This window comes from Triticum urartu, chromosome 7 (assembly GCF_003073215.2).
Source record: "Triticum urartu cultivar G1812 chromosome 7, Tu2.1, whole genome shotgun sequence".
NCBI lineage: Eukaryota > Viridiplantae > Streptophyta > Magnoliopsida > Poales > Poaceae > Triticum > Triticum urartu.
The window spans coordinates 12,410,415-12,420,339 of record NC_053028.1 but is presented as its reverse complement, the minus strand read 5'-3'; positions in this window follow the sequence as shown (position 1 = coordinate 12,420,339).

The following is a 9,925-nucleotide window of genomic DNA, read 5'->3' as shown; positions in this document are numbered from 1 at the left end:
GCGCACTATGATGTGATGCGCCATTAGTATGAATATTAGGTTTTTTTTATTTTTTTATTTTCTGTTTTTTGCACAGGTTACAAAATGTATAATTGGACAAAATATAGACAGCACACATCAACAACAGATTCATCGAATACAATAGCAGATTATTCTTTGAATACAATTCATCATTTTAGTCTCCGAATACAATTCATCATATTAGTCTCCGAATTGAAAAGACCGGACAAACATAAAACATTACAAGTCTCAAGACCGCGAGTATCGAGTTTGTCAGAAGTAATACTAATCCTAACAAGTCCTACTAATCATCATCATACAACTTCTACTCGTTATTCATAACAAGTCATACGATCATCATCTTGATAGTCTTCGAACCAACCCTACTTAATTGTTCATCAGCACATGATCATCAGTATTAGGCAGGACCTAAATACCCTATTTAAGCTAAAATAGCATAAAACAATATAGACCCTGACTCTCCATTATGGAGAATGGAGAACATCCTGTCTCCAATTCTTGCGCTTCACTTCCTTTTGCTTCCAAGAAGCTCCTTACGACTGTCCATACATTTTTTCCATCCTTTGATTTTCATGTCTCCACTTCTTTTAGAAATCTCGTATGGACAGTTGAGATTCGTAGGATGACCTGGCTGTATGTTCAAAACATTAACACTACCTTTCAGATACATCATATGAGGCACACAATTCTCTGGGATTATCTGTTGAAAAACATAGTAATAACTTCATAGTTAGCAATGATGTACTAGTTTTAGAAGTATGCAAAATATGCACGGATGTCGTAATAGTAAAAATCTTACCAGGGTATCTCCATGGTAGTTACCGTAGTTGAACACATGCACTAGTGGCACGTATTTACCATAATGTTGAGGAATTTGTTTGTGGATAATGTAATTTTCAATGTCAGTACAAAATCCGACCAGATGATTTTTCTCCTTGTAAGTTGTTAATTCGGAGCCATCGGTGTAGTGGGTTTTGTCTACCATCTCCTGCACATTCTTTGAACAATGAAAATAAGCTGTCAATGGAAATAAGCTATCAACTATTTTGAAATAAACAATATAAATTAGCTAATAACTATGTTTGAGAAACTCACATAGCGGTAGAACTGGAGGCGTATCAACAAGGACCCAAATGTCCATATTGTCTTGGTTGATGTCAGGATTACCAAGATCCATGGTGATAAGCATACCCTCATCAAAACCATACATCTTGCAAAATGCTTCCCAATTTTTGCAACCAAAATGGGTTACGCTCTCAGAATTATATAGATTTACTTCAAAGTCCACATCGTGATGAGTCCTTAGGTGAATTTTCTTTGTTTCAGAAATTTCATGGTCTTCAAAATCCATCCTCTCCAAGACATAGCGTCTTGCATGGCATGGGATAAGCTATACTCAAATTGTAAAAGATGAAAATTACACGTTGAAATAGTTGAAGTAATGCTTAATTATGAAAATAACACTTGTCGTCGTTGTGTACCGTTTCGACTTCGAAGGTCTCCTCGAGCTTAATGCTGAAGCGCCGATCATCGTCCAGGCGAGGCATGTCGCACAGACCTCGATTGTCGTGGCACCAGTCGCACTCCGCCGGGAGACTTTCGTCGTCCGATGATGATGACGACATATCCTGGGACAGCTCCCAGAATTGCTTGCCGCCCGAACCACCGGCCTCATCGTTGTGGGCCATGTTTCGCTCTAAATAGGAAAAAAGTTTGGTCAAAAAGTTGGTTATTGTCAAGGAACAAGATCATGGTCTCATCATTTAGGGTTTGTCGACACCGAGGCACCCTAAAAGCCTAAGCTTTCATCATTTAGGGTTTCGACGCTGAGGCACCCTAAAAGCCTAAGCGTACATCATTTAGGTTCTCATCGACACCGAGGCATCTGGGGCAGCCAAGTTAAGTTTTCATCATTTAGGGTTTATCGATGCCAAGGCACCCTAAATGCTAAGTTAAGTTTTCATCATTTAGGGTTTATCGATGCCGAGGCACCCTAGGTTGGGCCTAATCACTTGGCACTAATCACTTGGCTCTATTGCCACCTATGGTTTAATACAGCAAGAATAAAGGGGCAGTTGATCCTACTTAATTAAGTACTAAGATACCCCGACCCATGCATTAGTAGCAAGTACCCCATATGTCCTATTTTTAGCAAAGTCATGCTAAAATTCACGGAAAATTTCAGCATGACCTTTGCTGAAAATAGGACATATGGAGTACCCGAATTTGCCGGAACGGAAGTTAATCGACATTCTAGCAAATCAAGGGCCTCTCGGGTGGACAAGGCAAAAAAGGCCTCCATCACAACATGGAAAATACATTGGCATGTGAAAAAAGGCCTCCATTGCTTAGGATGCACTGCCACTGAAGCATTGGGTACAAGACTGTTACATGAAAGTAAATGCAGCAGTTGAAGTAGAGATTGGTGTACAAGCAAGAACAGAGAAAGTTCTTCTTATCCTCTGCAATTATAATAGGAGCCAATCAAATGGATAAAAGGAGAATTGGTTCATTGCAGGCAAGACTCAGCTGAAACAATCAAGGGAAGTGATCAGCAACAGTACGAAGGCTCTGCCAGACGGTGCTCTGAGCCGGCTGGACACATACAAGAAACTAGAATGACTCAGTCAGGTCACTATGTGGCTGAGCCTCTTCAGTCCATGGTTTCGCTACTTATAATAAGGCCTGATGTATTGTAGTTTGAGTGTCAACAAGCAATGTGGTGTAAATATCCATGCCACTGCAATCTACAGCAGTGACCCTGCTTGATATTTTGGTGCATTTGTTACCACATTCCATTTAACTTTTTACTGAAATGTGATTCAGAAACAATGCAGAGTTGCCTCTGTTTAGATGCAAGTTAACTTCCAGAAACGTATCATCTTCAACCGCATATGTTCACTAGTTCAGACTTAATAACATGAGTATCAATCAAGCTGGGAGCTGAGACCTGAGAACTAGGCACTCAAATTTCTGCACTTTACTCTAACCCCCCTGCTTACTGCAAATCAAAGCGCGCGCACACAGATGACCGGCACCAAGTAAGAAGTAACCATAAACCAAGCACTTTCACGGCTACAATGCATACTTTGATGAGTCCGGCATGTCGAAACATAAGAGAAACCAACCAACACTTGGGATTTAGGAAGCACGGGACATCGCATTCGCATCAGTGCTGCTACTTGCATTCAGTAAACACTTGGGACATTAACCAGCTATAGATGCATTTTTTTACATAGCAATGACCATCGTGTACACTGACTCTACATATGCTTCAATTGAAAAATTGACCATTTTTTAGAACAGCGGCCACTAGCTGGCATCAGCACAACCACCCATCCATGGCACAACAGAACAGTAGCGCAAGCAGCAGCACAGCACCAGTGGCTCAAGCGGCAGCAGGTAGCACGCGCACGAGAGTAGAAGAGGAGCTCACTGTCCGGTGACGAGGCAGCGGCAGGTCGGCAGCGGCCGGCGTGGAAGAGGAGGCAGAGGCGGGGCGTCGTCGAGGAGGGCGGTGAAGAGGGGGGCGCCGGCGTCTCTCCTGGATGCTCTGCACGACGGGGGAGGGGGCGGCGTCCGGCGACAGTGGGAGGGAAACAACTTCCAGCGGCGGCTGCTGGTGGGAGCGGGAGGAGGAGCCCGACGAGGTGGACGGGGCGGTGTGGACGAGGCAGCGTCCGGGCCGCCGACGACGAGGGGGAGGAAGGGGAGAGGGAGGCGGCGGGGGCGCGTGGGCGGCTGCGGCGCAGTGGGTCGGGGCAGCGACGGCGGCGGCGCGGTGGAGGGAGGGAGAGGGAACTGGCGAGGGGGAGAGGGAAGGGGGGATCGGGCGAAGGGGGAGAGGGAAGGGGGGATCGGGCACAATACTAATGGCGCACCACCCCTCGGTGCGCCATAAGTGCATCCATACTAATGGCGCACCTCACCGTGGTGCGCCATTAGTAGTTTTTTTTCTTATAGCAATGGCACAATACTAATGGCGCACCACCCCTCGGTGTGCCATAAGTACATCCATACTAATGGCGCACCTCACCGTGGTGCGCCATTAGTATTTTTTTTATAAGACAGTAATAATTTTTTACACTTGTTTAAATCATAACAGTAATATTTTTTTATAAGACAGTAACAGTAATATTTTTTTTATAAGACAGTAATATTTTTTTAAAAAATATCATCAAACAGTAATGCCGGTGGAGCGGGGGAGGGTGCGCGGGGTGCGGGGGGTCGGCGGCGGCGGTTGAGTAGGGGAGGGGTGCGGGGGGTCGCCGGCGGCGGTTGAGTAGGGGAATCGAGGGTGCGGGGGGTCGGCGGCGGCGGCCGGTGGACCGGGGGGTGCTCGGCGGCGAGGGGGACCGGATCTGGCGAGGTGGGATAGCGATCGAGATGGAGGGGGATCGAGATCGAGTGTCCATGAAATTTAAAAATATTCGTGATAGTTCAAAAAGTGCCCATGAAATACAATCGAGAAATGAAGGCTACGATTTAAATACAATCGATCTTAGCTAGCTATCTGTTCACAATCTTCTTGCCCTTCTTTTTCGCAAATGGAGTTCTTCTGTGGAACGGACGTCCTTTAGGTAGGGTGGTCCTGCTTCTTCTTGTGGTGTATGCTGCTACTTCATCATCGTCGTCATGTTCGATCCTCGGGTCGCCGTACTTGTCGAAGTCTTGCTCATTGGCTACTCCATCCATTCCGATGATCTTCCTTTTGCCTCTCCTCACGACAACACGACTGGGCTTTGACGGGTCGATAATGAAGAAGCATTTGTCCACTTGGGAAGCCAGTACCCATGGCTCATTTTTCACGGTGACGTTTGCGCCCGCGGTCTTGGATTTGGCTTCAGGTATAACCATGGTGGTGAAATACCGGTCTTCTTTGAGGACGCTCTTGGCCCATCTGACACGGAACATCGGGACCTTCTCTTCAGCGTAGCTCAGCTCCCAGATCTCCTCGATCCTTCCGTAGTATCTGTCCTTGTCATTACCGGTGTAGGATTCCATCGTTACCCCGGAGTTCTGATAACCATCGCTCTTCATGTCCTTGGCCTCGGTGTAGAATGTGTAGCCGTTGATATCGTACGCCTCATAGGTCATCAGGTTGTGCTCGGCGCCCTGTGACAAGGCGAATATGAGTTGTTCTTCCGCGGAAGAATCCTCATGTAAAGGGTATGACAGAAGCTTCTGCTTGAACCAACGCGTGAAACATGAGTTGTGCTCTTTGAGTATATCTCCGTCCATCCTCTGTTGGCCTCGGTCATCGTACGTTTTCTTAATAAAGGTTTTGTGCTGTACCACCCAAGGATCGACCACGTCTATGTGTTGTAGCGCGACTAGGTTTGCTCTTTCAAAGTCGGCGAGTCGACCCTCGAAGTCGACATGCATTTCGCGACGACCCTCACGGTGACCCCATCCAGCGAGCCTGCCGAGGTGCCTGTTGACGGGCAGACCAACGGGGTTCTCGATGCCTAGATAATTCGTGCAGTAGGAGATGCACTCTTCGGTCAAAAAGCCCCTAGCTATGCTTCCCTCTGGACGTGACATGTTGCGAACGTATCCTTTGATGACACCATTCATCCTTTCGAACGGCATCATGCTGTGCAGGAACGTTGGCCCGAGTTGGATGATATCGTCCACGATATGGACCAGCAGATGCACCATAACGTCGAAGAATGCGGGCGGGAAGTACATCTCAAGCTCGCATAGTATCACCACGATCTCTTCCTGTAGCCTTCTGAGTTGCCTCACGCCAACAGACTTCCGAGAGATGACGTTGAAAAAGTTGCATAGGCCAAATAGGGTTTCACGGACGTGCGCGTCCATGATCCCACGGATTGCAACTGGAAGTATCTGCATCATCAGCACATGACAGTCGTGAGACTTCATCCCGCTGAACTTCAGCTTCGCTGGGTCTAGGTATCTGCTTATCTTCCCCGCGTAACCGTAAGGAAGTTTTACTCCTACGAGGCAGGTGAAAAACTGATCGATCTCCTCCTGACTTAGAGTGAAGCACGCGGGAGGGTAGTCATTTCCGGTCTTCTTGGCCTTTTTGCCTTTGCGACGACTTTCCGTGTCCTGCTTCGCCTCATCATCATCATCATCATCATGATCATCATATATAGCGTGAAGCTCCTGCCTGATGCCCATTGATTTCAAGTCTGCCCTTGCTTTCGGCCCATCTTTGGTCCTCTCTGGCATGTTGAGCAGGGTACCAAGCAGACTCTCGCACACGTTCTTCGTGATATGCATGACATCAAGGCTATGAGGCACACGGTGGATCTTCCAGTATGGCAAGTCCCAGAAAACAGACCTCGTTTTCCATACCTTCAGCAGCGGCTCTGGCGCCTTTCGCTTCTTTCCCGGCTCTGGCGCCTTTTGCTTCTTTCCTGGCAGTGGGCAGTCTTTCCAATTTTTCAACAGCTCGTCTATTTCCTCGCCGCTCCTCGTACGCGGGCATCCTCGGGGTTCGGTTTCACCATCGAACAGATCCTTGCGTTTTCTCCACGGGTCATCGTCGCGAAGCCACCTTCGATGTCCCATGAACACGGTTTTCGAAGACCCGGGATCTCTATCTAGCTGGCGATACGTTGTGTCATCCATCCACCTGACGCATCCAGAAAATCCGTGGACCACCTGCCCCGCGACATATCCGTAATCGAGATAGTCGTGCACCGTCGTGAGCAGCGCGGCTCTCATAGGGAAATATTCTTTCTCTGCGGCATCCCACGTATTGGCTGGCGTTTTCCACAGCGTGTCAAGCTCCTCTTTCAGCAGCCCCAGATACAGATTGATGTCGTTCCCTGGTTGTTTCGGTCCTTCAATTAGCACACTCATGTGAATGTACTTCCTCTTCATGCACAACCAGGGGGGAAGGTTGTACATCCACACAAACACAGGCCAGGTGCTATGTGTGCTTCTCTGGCTGCCAAACGGATTGACTCCATCGGTGCTCGCGCCCAGCACGATGTTCCTTGGATCGCTCCCAAATTCTGGGTCTTCAAAGTTCAACGCTTGCCACTGGCTCGCATCCTTAGGGTGACTCAGCATCTTGTCTTTTTATCTATCTCCGGATCATTTGCGTCATCTTCTTGCTTCTTCTCCTCCCTATCCGCGTGCCAACGCAGGAGCTTTGCTACCTTAGGGTCCGCGAAATACCGCTGCAAACGAGGAGTGATCGGAAAGTACCACACCACTTTTCGAGGAGCTTTCTTCCTCTTCTTGTATCGAGTGACGCCGCACACTGGACCTATGGTAGACTCCGCGTGCTCGTCCCGATAAATGATGCAATTGTTCATGCACACATGGTATTTCACGTGCAGTAAATTCAGAGGACACACGATTTTCTTCGCCTCCTCCAAACTGGTCGGGCACTTGTTCCCCTTGGGAAGACGTTCGTGCCAGAATGACATGTTCTCGTCGAAGCATGCGTCGGTCATTTTGTGTTTTACCTTCATCTCCAGAGCCATGAGCGTTACTTTCAGGCGGGTATCCTCGGGCCTGCATCCTTCATACAATGGAGTAATCGCGTCTAACTCAAGTTGATCCATCTTGGCTTTCTCTCGGGCGGCAGCTCTTGCGTTATCCGTCTGCTTGAGAAGCAGCTCTTGAATATGAGGGTCCTGCACCCAGCCCATCGATGGTCCAGCGTCGTCTGCTCCACCGGCATCATCATCTTCATGATCATGCCCGTCGTCTGCTCCGGCATCTTCCTCATCATCATGTCCTGCATCTTCTACATGATGACTGTGTACAGCATCACCGTCGTGATCATCTCCTGGGGATTCTTCGTCTTCTCGCCCGCCCGAGCCGCGGTGGTTGTCTTGCTGCCCTTCCTCATTTCTTGCCCGGCCCCCATGGACGACTTCGTAGTCATCTTCATCACCTTGCCACCGATAGCCATCCATGAAACCACGCAAGAGTAGGTGGTCCCGCACCTACCCGGATTCCGGGTCCGCAATAAGGCTCTTCAGCTTGCATCTTCAACACGGACATCTTATCTCCGTCTCGTTCTTTTGAAGCATCTCGGCCTTCGCGGACCTCAAAAACCTATTCACGATGCCTTCAGTCATCATGCGGACCATGGTCGCCTGCGGGGTAGAGCAAAACGATATTTTAGAACGAAGAAAAAAATTTGGCATGACTTTCCCTAAAAATAGGACCAAAAAGAATGCTTAATGCCAAAATTCTTGTCGAAACGGAAATGAATCAACATTCCGGCAAAATATTGGCAACTATCGCATTTCAAATACCGGTACACCTCCAAACACAAACACATATGCAACACCACAGACATATGCAACACCACGAACATACATAGATCTAGCTAGGCCATAAAAAGTGCATGTGCACATTGTTGTAGGGAGAACAACATAAATATAGCTTCCCCCCTTACTTACCTATCAAAACAAGGTAATTTAACCACTTAAATTGAATGAATCTATGGTGGAAATGAGGTGAAAAAGAGGAGGCACCCGAGACAAGGAGGAGGTGGAGAGAGTGAAGTGGGGAGAAAGTGAGTGTGGGTAGGAGAGGCTGTCCAAAATATCTTGTTGCTGCCCACTTACTAATGGCGCACCAACTCTAAATGCGCCATTAGTAATCCAGGTTACTAATGGCGCACCTTCTGGTGGTGCGCCATTAGTAGTTTTGCAAAAGAAAAAAAAGAAAACATACTAATGGCGCACTGTTCCACAGTGCGCCATTACTAGTTTAAACTAGTAATGGCGCACAGTGCAACAATGCGCCTTTAGTAGTTTTGCAAAAAAAGGAATAAAAAATATAATTAAAAAAACATACTAATGGCGCACTGTTCAACAGTGCGCCATTACTAGTTTAAACTAGTAATGGCACACGGTGGAACAGTGCGCCATTAGTAGTTTTGCAAAAAAAGGAATAAAAAATATAATAAAAAAACAACATTAGTGGCGCACTTTCCGACTGGTGCGCCATTACTAGTTACAACTAGTAATGGTGCACTGTGTCTGGATGCGCCATTAGTATGTTTGGACAGGCGCACTAGTTCAAATTTTTTTTTGATACTAATGGTGCACCCTGAGCCAGGTGCGCCATTAGTAGTTTCAACTCTAATGGCGTACCAGAAGCTGGTGCGCCATTAGTATATACTAATGGCGCACCGCTTGTCTGGTGCGCCATTAGTGTCAATCCCATCTATAGCCCTTTTTCTAGTAGTGATCTTCTTCTTGGCATAAATATCTAGGTCATCCTCATGCTCCTCTGGGGCATTGATGAGCTGTGCCCACTCAGCAACTGTTGATTGGTACCTCGTACCTTCAGACATCCATACAATCCTTCCATCTGGGTAAAAGTGTGCTGTGGAGTAGAACTACATGATCAGCTCTTCATTCCACTTTGTGAGCTTCTGCCCAACAAAGTCAGCTACTCCACAAGCCTTGAAGCTATGTTGCACTCCAGGATAGTGCTCTTCGTTGTCCTTGATGTATTTCCAGTCAACCCATCTCATATCACAAACAATGGGCTTCTTATCCAATAAGACTGTCTCATAGAAGTCCTGCTGTTCCTTAGTGTGGAACCTGTAGTCAACAGCAGTTCTCCTCCTTTTACATGTTGGACATAGAGTTGTGGTCCATCTTCTTCTTGGCATAAATATCTAGGTCATCCTCATGCTCCTTTGGGGCATTGATGAGCTGTGCCCACTCAGCAACTGTTGATTGGTACCTCGTACCTTCAGACATCCATACAATCCTTCCATCTGGGTAAAAGTGTGCTGTGGAGTAGAACTGCATGATCAGCTCTTCATTCCACTTTGTGAGCTTCTGCCCAACAAAGTCAGCTACTCCATAAGCCTTGAAGCTGTCTTGCACTCCAGGATAGTGCTCTTCGTTGTCCTTGATGTATTTCCAGTCAACCCATCTCATATCACAAA